General features: G+C 47.3%; 1 protein-coding gene across 2 annotated transcripts in view; it reads right to left on the minus strand.

Moving 5' to 3' along the window:
- CASR (calcium sensing receptor) overlaps positions 1-6,035 on the minus strand; it is a 51,791-nt gene extending 45,756 nt beyond the window's left edge. The window contains exon 1 of one of the 2 annotated variants that reach the window (XM_083481699.1): positions 5,476-6,035. The gene's annotated coding sequence lies outside the window, so the exon portion shown is untranslated. Of the gene's footprint in view, positions 1-3,881; positions 3,963-5,475 lie in introns of those variants that run through there. The other variant, XM_083481700.1, reaches the window with a different exon arrangement.
- Between the last annotated feature and the right edge of the window lie 6,351 nt (positions 6,036-12,386).

Consider the following 12,386-nt stretch of genomic DNA (forward strand, 5'->3'; position numbering starts at 1 on the left):
CCGAGAAACAGAGCTGTGTATCATCAACACGCCAGTGAAGCCTCTCTCCAAATTTTCCAGTGAGCATTCCCCACGACTTCATATAGATGTTAAAATTGGGGACCAAATAATACCCTTTGGGACCCCAGAGCAAAAATGTCACGGGGCTGATGCTACTCTCTGAAACTATAGTCGTTTATGGATTAACCCATACCTTAAGATCCATATCCTGTTCTGTGATTTCCAGTCAATAGTAAAGATAAAGGGACCCCTGACCATTAGGTCCAGTCGTGACTGACTCTGGGGCTGTGGCACTCATCTTGCTTTATTGGCCAAGGGAGCCAGCGTACAGCTTCCGAGTCATGTGGCCAGCATGACTAAGCCGCTTCTGGCGAACCAGAGCAGCGCACGGAAACGCCGTTTACCTTCCCACTGGAGCGGTATCTATTTATCTACTTGCACTTTGACGTGCTTTCGAACTGCTAGGTTGGCAGGAGCAGGGACCGAGCAACGGGAGCTCACCCCGTTGCGGGGATTCGAACCGCGACCTGATCAGCAAGTCCTAGGCTCTGTGGTTTAACCCACAGCGCCACCCATGTCCCTCTTAACAGCTATACTCATACGTTAGAAAAGCTTCGGGAGTAAACCCTGAGGAACAGTCCCTTGTGGGACACCTTCAAGAAAAGGCAAACCCACAGCACCACCCGCATCCTTGTGAGCCTTTTTACCATCTTCTAAAAGACGTTACTTTTTTTGTATCAACAAACACATAACTTCTTGTCCCTCTCTCACACGTATGTGAAATATTGAATTTAGAGGAAATGAAGCATTATTTGGATCTGGAAAGTACCAAAACCAGATTGCTCTAAACCAGATTGCTCCTAATACAGATTAATAGTTGTCTTCCTTTCCTGTCACTGTCAGCTGACCCCTTAATTATTTAATTATTTGATTAATTATCACCTTGCCTCATGGGTACTTGCTTCTGCACTTTCTTTATATATGACTGCCAGCAGTGCACACAGTATTCTGGAATCTCTTCCCACATCAAGCACACTGTGTTACCACAGTCCAAAATGACTTTTGTCAGGATGTAGCAGATGGTAATCTATTGTACGTATAAGCTTTTGGCCATCCTCATGTGATGCTTAAACTATTGTAAGGGCTGATGAAGATCTCTTGTCTATATGGCAGAAATCCTTTGCATGGTTAGTAGTCACACTTGCCTAGCCCATTTGGAGAAAAACATATATTGACACAAATAGTTGGCTTATTTCTACTTATCCATTCTATCTGCTCATTCATTCTTCCCATGAAATTATTTCTTTAACTGCTTTAGCAGACCTACACAAACTCATCCATCAACTAAACGGGAATAAGTACCTCTGGGCTTTTGACAAAGCAGGACACCAGGCAGCACACAGGTTCTGTCCACCAAGCTGTCTATGAATTGCAGGGATGCCCAGATCTCAATTCACTAAGGATTACTCATCTGCTCCACTTAAATGAATAGGAATGTCATGTTCTTAAGCAGATCCCCTTATTCAGTGCAGCTCATGCACAATCATTTCCAGGTGGATTGTGCTCACTAAATCCTCTCGTTGTTTTTAAAATGACCAAAACCATATTTTGCATATGTGAAGTTAAAATTTCAGTGCTAGAACGCCTGATTTCACCAATTGTGCCATTATAACCTTTGTTCCAAATTTAATTTCCCTGTTAAATACAATGTTTAAATCATTCTGATCTCAACACTAATAATAATAATAATAATAATAATAATAATAATAATAATATACCACCCTTCAAAGATCACAAGGCGGTTTACAGTATAAAAACACAACACTTCACATGACAACAACAAGTAATAACCCCAAATGATCTGCAATATAGATAAGGAAGAACAAGCCTTGTTGAAGAACCAGCAGCATGGCTTCCTCAACAGTAAGTCTTGTCTAGCAAATATTTGAGAGGTGGGTGGGGTTTTTTTAGAGTGTCAGTGAACATATGAATGGGGTGATCCAGAAGACACTTTATCCTTTGGCTTTCATAAAGCTTTTGACCAAGTCCCTCCCCAAAGGCTCCTGTGTAAGCTTAGTTATCATGGGAAGAGACCCTCTTATAGATTAGTAACTGGTAAAAGAACAGGAAGGAACAAATAGGAATAGATAGTAAGTTCTCTCAGTGGATGAATGTAAGAAGTGGGTTCACCCAAGGATGGGTTTTGGGACCTGTGCTTTTTGATTTCTTTGTAACTGATCTAGAATTAACGATGAGCCGCAAGGTGGCAGAGTTTGCTGGTGACTTCTCTTGCCCGCTTCCTGGCTCTGACTCCTCTGATCCTTATTTGATGTTCTGGATGGAATGTGACCTCTACGTACCTTGGATTACATATTTATTTCTGACCTGCTTGAATGGACAGCCCACTTCCTAACACGTAGAACCTGACATCACAGAGTCTATCCCTACTGTGGCCCAACAATGACTTCCGCTGGCCATGGGCCAAGCTAGTCAGGGGTGAGATCTCAAAGGAAGAATCCTTTTTAAATAAAAAAATCCTGCAGACGGTGAAACCACTTGTTCCCCAAAACTGCTTTGCAAAGCAAGTGTGGATGGTGAAGAGAAAAAAACAATAATGTGGATGCCTCTATGCAGGGCAGGAAGGGGAGAGAAGGACACATGGACAGTAAGAGCACCTTGCTTAAAATGAGAGGGGGAAAGAATCTGATTTGCGAGAAAATATTTTGTTTAAGGAGAGATTTATGCCTCTGTTGGGTGCACTTCTTGAGGCAATTTAGAAGGAACATTGTCTCACTACATACTTTGGGGGGCTGGATACCTATGATATTATCTCCCATTTAGTTATTTAAACATATTTACAAGCTAGCTAAGGGACGTGGGTGGCGCTGTGGGTTAAACCACAGAGCCTAGGACTTGCCGATCAGAAGGTCGGCGGTTCGAATTCCTACGACGGGGTGAGCTCCTGTTACTCGGTCCCTGCTCCTGCCCACCTAGCAGTTCGAAAGCATGTCAAAGTGCAAGTAGATAAATAGGTACCACTCCGGCAGGAAGGTAAATGGCGTTTCCGTGCGCTGTTCTGGTTCGCCAGAAGCGGCTTAGTCATGCTGGCCACATGACCCGGAAGCTGTACGCTGGCTCCCTCAGCCTATAGAGTGAGATGAGCGCGCAACCCCAGAGTCATCCACAACTGGACCTAATGGTCAGGGGTTCCCTTTACCTTTACCTTACAAGCTAGCTAAATCAACAACCCCATAAAAATCACTAGCCCCAAATAATATTTACTGGCTTACCTCAGCCACATAGGCTTAATTGTGACTTAAGAGCAACTGTTGAAAAATTGACACACGTCATTTGCTCAGCCAAGGGGAGTTGTGGTGGATAGTTTAGATTGCACTGTGTAGCATCACTTCATAGTCTTGCTTTTCCTTTATGTAGGGTCGTGTTTCTCAAACTTGGTTTCCCAGTTGTTGTTGGACTACATCTCCCATCATCCTTGACCACTGGTCCTGCTAGCTAAGGATGATGGGAGCTGTAGTTCAACAGCAGCTGGGGACCCAAGTTTCTTCAATTGTGTGTGTGTGTGGGGGGGTGTCTCTAAATTATTGACAATCTTGGCCGTCAGACTGGAAAAGGTAACTGCCCATCTGGGCTCTGCAGGCATGAACTATGTAGAAGTGAAGCTGGGCAAATATCAATGCAAAAGTAAAGACTGTTGCTAGGCATTACTATGTAAGCCTCTGCTTAGTGACTTGTACCTCTCGGTTTTCCTTTTTTAATGTTATGTTCATTATACAACAAATATATACAACACAACAAATGTTATGTTCATTATACAGAACCCACTTCTCTGCCTGAGTGTCTGAAAAACAATTCTTGCTCACTACAGGAAACCAAGTTCAATGGGACTTTCCCCCGCATGTGCACATGATTGTAGCTGCGGAGCCCAATTCACAAAGAATTGCTCCCAAGCATGCTCCCTTGAAACGAACTCTCTCCTGACCAGATCCTTTTTATTTCAATGCAGCTCCTGCAGGAGACCTTCCCGCCGCATTGTGCCCACCAAACCCTCTAATTTGGTTTAAAACAAAAAAACGGCAGCAACCCGGAGCCTGAAATGTATTTCACATGCTCTCATTTACAGGTCCCTTGCCAGAACTCTTGATTTCACAAGTAGTGCCAATCTCATCCTTGCTGCAACCTGGCTGGAAACTGGCCCTGAGTTAATCATTCTAATCCACAGTTACCTTTTCTCACTTTGATCCACACGTGATTTACAGGACACAAAGCACAGCCAGGGAGGACAGCAAGGACCCACGTCACAGTTGTTAGGTCGGCAGCCCAATCCTCAACACGCTTGCAGTAAGAGCTGCTCAACAGTGGAACGGACTGCAGGTTTTTTAAGCAGAGGCTGAATCGTAGAATTGGAAGGGAGCACGGGAGTCATCTAGTCCAACCCTAGTCCAATGCAGGAATCGTTTGCCCAACATGGGACTCGAACCCGAGTCTCATGCTTTAGCAACTGAGTTGGGTGACCATTTGTCATGTACAGTGGTACCTCGGGTTACAGACGCTTCAGGTTACAGACTCCGCTAACCCAGAAATAGTACCCTGGGTTAAGAACTTTGCTTCAGGATGAGAACAGAAATCGTGCTCCAGCGACACGGCAGCAGCAGGAGGCCTCATTAGCTAAAGTGGTGCTTCAGGTTAAGAACAGTTTCAGGTTAAGAACAGACCTCCAGAACAAATTAAGTTCTTAACCCGAGGTACCACTGTATTACCAAGATTCCCACACTGCAGCGGGTTGGACTAGATGACCCTCGCGGGTCCCTTTCCAACCCTACGATTCTATGATTCCGTGACCCATCGATTTTTAGGAACCTGAGGTTGCCACTGCTGGACCCAGAGGGCCTTGCTTCCCAGGGTGGGGCTGTCCTATGAATATAAAGGGGCCATAGGAGCCAACTCCTAGACTCCCCCCAATAAAATATTTGGGGGGGGGCTGGGCCCATCTATTGCCATTCAAACAGTGTCATGTGATCAATTATGCTGGGCGGGGCTTACTTGCCTCCCCCCCAATATTTTATTCAATTTGGCACCCCTGGAAGGGGCCGCGCAACGAAATCCTAAGCTTGTTGGCTCGGCAGCGAGACCCGCTTCGCTTCGACGGGGTTTGCTCTGAAGGAAACGCGCTACAGGCTCGCAACCCAAGTTCACACTCTGAACCCTCACTTCTAAACTGAGACGTGTTCAGACAACGAGGTTTTTTGTTAAATAAATAATAAAAAAGCACACAAACCCGAAAGGCTCCTTCACGAGCCCAGCGCACAGCTGCTTCAAAACCGGGCGCAAACTTGCCCGTCGGTCGGTGTGTGTGTGTGTGGTAAGAAGAAGCCCCCCAAATGCCCCCCTCCCAAGACATCCCCCAGGTAAAAGCAGAGACCCCCCCCCCAAAAAAAGAAAGCGACACACTCTCACCCTCGCTCCGTCCCTCGCGCGCCTGCCAGGACCAGAATTTCTCACGGAGAAGAAGAAGACGCAGCCGCAGCGCTCCGGAGTGCGCCCCAGCGCCCGCAGGGAAACTTTTCCGCCGCTTCCCGAGCAGCAGCAGCAGCAGCGACGACGCGCAACTCGGCGCAACTCGGCCGTCCGTCCGTCTATTCGCCCCGCGAAGACGCGCAGGTCCAGCCCACCGGCAGCGCCGCGCGCCGCGCGCCCAGGGCGAGCCCACCTGCCGGCCAGCCGCTTCCCCGCAGCCGAAGGCGCCCGGCCTCCTCCATGGCGAGCCCGCTATGACCTTGCCAGGTAGACGGGGCAGCCGCCGGGCTTCCCACAGCTGCCGTCCGTCCGTCCCGTCCGTCCGCCTCCGGAGAGAGAGAGAGGGCGTGAGGGGGCGACGGAGGGCTGCGCTGGAGAAACCCCGTCGGGGAAGCGCCAAGTCGGCGGAGTAGGGCGCGGAGGCGGCGGCGGCGGCGCTGCAGTGGCGTCCAGGGCGCGCCGAGGGCTCTGGCGCTCCACCCTCGAGGGGGCGGAAGGCGGCCCGGGGTCGGCGAGGGAAGAGCGGGCGGAGCGGGGTTGGTTGGCGGGGCCTCGTCTTGGTAGCAGAAGTCCTGCTCTCAATACCCCCAGGTCACGAAATTAAAAGACGCCTGCTTCTGGGGAGAAAGCAATGACGAACCTAGGCAGCATCTTAAAAAGTAGAGACGTCACCTTGACGACAAAGGTCCGTATAGTAATAGCTCTGGTTTTCCCAGTAGTGATGTATGGAAGTGAGAGCTGGACCATAAAGAAGGCTGATGGCCGAAGAATTGATGCTTTTCAATTCTGGTGCTGGAGGAGACTCTTGAGTGTCCCATGGACTGCAAGAAGATCCAACCTCTCCATTCTGAAGGAAATCAGCCCTGAGTGCTCACTGGAAGGACAGATCCTGAAGCTGAGGCTCCAAGACTTTGGCCACCTCATGAGAAGAGAAGACTCCCTGGAAAAGACCCTGATGTTGGGAAAGATGGAGGGCGCAAGGAGAAGGGGACGACGGAGGATGAGATGGTGGGACAGTGTTCTCGAAGCTACCAGCATGAGTTTGACCAAACTGCGGGAGGCAGTGGAAGAGAGGGGGGCCTGGCGTGCTCTGGTCCAGGGGGTCACAAAGAGGTGGACATGACTAAACGACTAAACAACAACAACAGCAATGCCTTGCATGCACCAGGTCATTCATGAATCTGTTCACAAGTGGTGGGCGCCATTTCTGAAACCAGAAAAAAATTAAGCCACACTGCAAGGTAGCCAAGGGGCTGGCCCAGGGGTCAGCAACCTTTTTCAGCCCTGGGCCAGTCCACCGTCCCTCAGACCATGTGGGGGAGCCGGACTATATTTTGAAAAATAAGAATGAACAAATTCCTATGCCCCACAAATAACCCAGAAAAGCATTTTAAATAAAAGCACACATTCTACTCGTGTAAAAACACGCTGATTCCCGGATCATCCGTGGGCCGGATTGAGAAGGCGATGGGGCCCCATCTGGCCCATGGGCCTTAGGTTGCCTACCCCTGGGCTGGCCTCTCCGTATTATTCCAAATTTGAGGAGCTTCTGTGCGTTGAGGACATTCCGAAATATATCCTCTACCTTTATATATCCTAGGTAATGAGCAGTAGGAGAGCCATTTCCTTAAAGGCAACTGGAGGCCCCTGGCAGCCTTTCTGGACCTTGGGTCCCAGGATAATTCGTAGGGTTGGGAGGGACCCCGAGGGTCATCTAGTCCAACCCCCTGCAATGCGGGAATCTCAGGTCGATCATCTCAGACAGGTAGAATCATAGAATCATAACATCTTGGAGTTAGAAGGCACCACTAGGGTCATCTAGCCTAACCCAAGTCAGGAATCTTTTGCCCAATGTAGGGCTCGAACCATTGGCGGACCTTGGGGTCTTAAATTCAGCACCTTTTGCCTTCCATTCAAAATCTACTTAAGGATTCAGGGCACAGGCCCACAGAACAAAAACTGCATATAAATTGCATGTGCTAATTTCTATCTACAGATGCCTCTGGGGAAATAAGGTGGTGGATGGTGCACTCCCCTAAATCCACCTCTGCTCAAACCCATGACCCTGAGATGAAGAGCCTTGTGCTCTACTGAGCTGTTGTTGGACTGCAACTCCCACCATCCCTGACCACTAGCCCTGCTAGCTAGGGAAGCTGAGAGTTGTTGTAGTGCAACAAAAGCTGGGGACCTAAGGTCAAGAAGGGCGGTCTGAGGCCTGTGGCACTTTAAATTCTAACAGATTTATTATGGTATACAGTTCCGCAGCATACTGGGGAGAGTCAACGTGGTGCCCTCCAGGTGATGGTGGACTCTCAACACTCAAGAGCCCCAGCCAGCATCACCAGTGGCCAGGGATGATGAGGATCTTATTCCAACATCATGTGAAGGGCACCACATGGGCTACCCCTCAGTTACGTCCACCACTGCATGAACGAAGTGTGTATGTGCATACTGTTAAGTTATGGGTGAACATATCAGACGACACAGCGATTCTTCAACAGCTCTTGTTTATTCACAGGCCAGGACAGAACTGAACTGAAGGGTTCAGCCAGCCTGCTTATATAGAGCTCCAGTACAACGTAACTGTAACAATTTTCTAAAACTATCCAATCACTGAACGCCACTTTCGATCCCTTATTTGCATAACTATCCACAGTATCCCCCTGCTGGCCCAGGGTGAGAACTTCAGTACATAACACATCCAGTCAATTAAAACTATATTTTATACATAACACAGTTGCAGAGAAGCTGGTTGAGAGTTTAAGGTGCCACAGCACCGTCATTTTTGCTGCAACAGATGGGCATGGCTACTCCTCTGAAAACTCTTGCCGCTATCCCAGTTTTGCTATGTTAATCAGCACCCAGTGTGGGACAGGAAAGCACTGTCTCTGTCCAAGCCTTTATGTACAGAACACAACTTCTTGGTGAATTCTAATTCAGCTGTTTCGCACCAAATTGAGCCTTTGAAATCATTTTCCAATTTTCACATCAGCCGTGGAGTATCCTGAGAGACTGAAATCTTCCCCCACTGGTTTCTTGATCTTACCATTTCTGATGACAGAGTTACTATGTCATACATTATTTTGCATACACCTAGATCAGTTTGTCCTGTATAGAAAGCAGGAGTGCAATGCCAGGAAGTGAAAGCATTTCGCCCAATTTGAAGGATAAGCAAGTGAGGGAGCACGTGGGCCACATTCGGCTTGTGGAAGATTTTCACCCAGCCTTTGAGCTGTCCCCTTTCCCCCAATCCATGACACTCCTAGACTGTTAGTATCATGACAGCCATACTGTCATAAGGAAGGGGGTTCAAAAATCTACACCTAAGCCTTCATTGGAATAATGCAAGATTCAGCTCCCATGACCTAATCTTAGGTATATTTTGTGATATTTTCTTGAGCAAAAAATTTAGTGCAATCAGCTCTAAACTGACAGTTTATTTTGCCCTGCACAGCCGTGTCACCAAGACTGAGCTTGAGAACAGCCCCTTCTTTAAAGGCATCTGAGAAGAAACATCTTACAATTCAGGGGCAGTATTAAGGGGTGGCCCGGGGGGCCTGAGCCCATTGTTGTTTGCATAGGCACCGACTCTATGGGGCCTGAGGGGGCTCGAGCCCCCTCAAAAAAATTTTTGGGGGGGCTCAGCCCCCCCAATAATCTCGGGTGCCCTTCCAGCAGAGCGCCGCCGCCGTCCCCCGCCTCCTCCCCACCTGCTCCCTCGCCAGCCAGCCAGCCAGCCGCGCGCCCTAGTCGGAGAGCCCCGGCCGTCCCCCGCGAGATTAGGGAATCCCCGGGGGCGGGGGCTCCTGCCTCGCTGCTTCGCAGCACCACCGCCACTGCCAAGGCACTGCCGGGGGGAATTTCCTTCCTCCTGGCAGTTTCAGCCCCCGCAAGAACGACCGGGTACCAATCGGCTGGCTGGGGGGGTGTGGCTTGCCCTATTTAGGGCCGGAGCGGAGGGGGCTCGCCCTCTCTTCTCCGGCTAGCCCCTCGTTTCCCGCATATCAGCTGTTCCGGAGCTGATTAATAGGCGCAGCACGCTCTCCCCTATTCGCTCACGAGGAGGCGGCGCCACTTTATTTGCATATTCATGAGCTTATTTATTATTCATGAGCTTTCCCGCCCCCCCCCCCCAATATTTTTTATAAGTCCGCGTCCCTGGTTGTTTGTTGCAGACACTGGATCCCTTCCCACTTAAAGGTAAAGGACCCCTGACAGTTAAGTCCAGTCGCAGACGACTCTGGGGTTGTGGCGCTCATCTCGCCTTAGTGGCCGAGGGAGCCGACGTTTGTCCACAGACAGTTTTTCTGGGTCATGTGGCCAGCATGAATAAGCTGCTTCTGGTGAAACCAAAGCAGCGCACAGAAACACTGTTTACCTTCCCGCCGGAGTGGTACCTATTTATCTACTTGCACTTTGACGTGCTTTCAAACTGCTAGGTGGGTAGGAGCAGGGACCGAGCAATGGGAGCTCACCCTGTCGCAGGGATTCGAACCACCGACCTTCCGATCAGCAAGCCCTAGGCTCAGTGGTTTAGACCCCAGTGCCGCCCTTTAATTTTATAGGAGAAGGAAAGCTCTGATCCTAAACCTCCGCTGCCTTAACAGTTATACTAAGCTGTTAGAAACGCTTCGGGAGTAAACCCTGAGGAACAGTCGCTTGTGGGACACCTTCAAGAAAAGGCAAGGCTAAGGAGTAAACCTTGAACAAATCCAGAGAGGAGTCCCTCAGTTGGATGTTGAATGTATGCCTCCTTCCTGTAACTGCTGCAGCCAAGTTGTGCCAAATGTATTGCTCTGATTTCCTTTGGACCCCATCAGTGAGCCCAAGGTGGGGGTGGGGGAGTCTTGTTGTCTGGGCAGCTCAGGACCTCCAGGCTTGCACCCCTGAGAGAGCTGGGCACACTGCAAAGTGTAGCCACCCACACCTCATTTTCCCAGAGGCACCTATACATATAAATGAGTATATGTGGATTGTATGCAAATTTGGCTCTCTGCCCTGAATCCTTTATGTACTGTGCAACACTCCTGTCTTAAATAAAATCTAGTAAGTTATCTCAATTGAGAAAACTAAACAGGAATGAACAGAAACACTGAAATCAGGGATATTAACTGTGCTCCTAACCTGTAAGTCAACATCTCCCTCTGCTTACTTTTGGACGCCTTCAACTATTAACCCTAAGCCCACAATGCTTTTCTTTAATTCTGGACGACTTGTATTGCAAAGCCTCACAGTTACAATCTGCCATAAAAAAATAGAATCATAGAACTGTAGAATTGGAAGGGACCCCAAGGGCCATCTATTCCAAGCCTCAGCCATGACAAGAAAACTTATCTCTTTGAACATAGCGGGACTTAATTCCAAGTAAACAGGCATTGGGTTGTACTGTAAACTTTCTAATTCTGCAGCAGCAGTTCCAGTCATATTCCAGTGCTCACAAATGCATTCTTAATGTAGAAGAATTCTAATAGTGAAGCAGATACAAACTCGTTATTACAGTGAGTTTTTAATGAACTGTGTTTGTTGACCTGGAAACACCATTGTCTTATGTTTTGAGCTTTAGGAGTGGGTAGATGCAAATTGTGAGGTTACAAATTTCCTGTCCCTAGACTATATGGAGAAGTTTCTCAGGAGAAGGACATTCTCCCTTTCTACTCTCCAGAATGCCCAGTCCCCTGGCTTCTATATAGAAATAAAGTGCTCTGATTTGTGGTTGAAGCTAGCCATCAACTTGAGCCATAGCACTATATAGTTTGGTGGAGGAAATTTTTCGAAGAGGATATTCCTTCCTTGTTTCTGAAACATTCCCCTTGCCAACAAACAACGCTACTACATGGTACACGGCTCTTTTCTGGAATGGTTGGAGATCTGAACCGGAGTAATCTTTTTAGGAGTTTGGAATACACTGGACAACTTTATTGCAGGTCTGAAATCAAATTTGGATGGTCCAGTCATTACTGATTTCTTTTTTAAAAAAATAATAATATTTATTAGTTTTCCAACAAATTAAACACAACACTACAAAAAACCAAAAAAGAAAAAACATACAACAATACAATACAATACAAAAAAAAGCCCACTGCAAAAACACTAACATACATCTAACAAAGCAAAACAAAAACCATTTAAAACACAATCCAATTTCAATATCTTATCTTTCTTTCACTAATTTCCATGACCTCCTTGCACCTCCCTTTTTGTATTCCACTTCTATTAATTGTTTCAGCAATTCCTTTCCATCTTCCTGTTTCCTATCCTATAATTGTCTTAACACATTCTAACCTTATTTTTCCCTTTAATGCTCTATTAATCTATTTATACTTAATTCCTTATAACATTTCTACTAAAGCCATATAACTTCATTCCAACATTTTTCTAACATTCATTAATTTTACAGTATTTCTGTAAATAATCTTTAAACTTTTTCCAGTCTTCTTCCACCGACTCTTCTCCCTGGTCTCGGATTCTGCCAGTCATTTCCGCCAATTCCATGTAGTCCATCAACTTCATCTGCCATTCTTCCCTGGTGGGTAAATCTTGTGTTTTCCAATATTTTGCGATGAGTATTCTTGCTGCTGTTGTTGCATACATAAAAAAAGTTCTGTGCTTCTTTAACACCAATTGGCCGACCATGCCCAGGAGAAAGGCCTCCGGTTTCTTAAGGAAGATATATTTAAATACCTTTTTCATTTCATTATAAATCATCTCCCAGAATACCTTAATCCTTGGGCACGTCCACCAAAGGTGAAAAAATGTACCTTCAGTCTCATTACATTTCCAACATTTATTATCGGGCAAATGGTAGATTTTTCCAAGCTTAACTGGTGTCATGTACCACCTATAAATCATTT

This window comes from Podarcis liolepis (genome assembly GCF_965112155.1).
Source record: "Podarcis liolepis genome assembly, chromosome: 17".
In the NCBI taxonomy this organism is placed as follows: domain Eukaryota; kingdom Metazoa; phylum Chordata; class Lepidosauria; order Squamata; family Lacertidae; genus Podarcis; species Podarcis liolepis.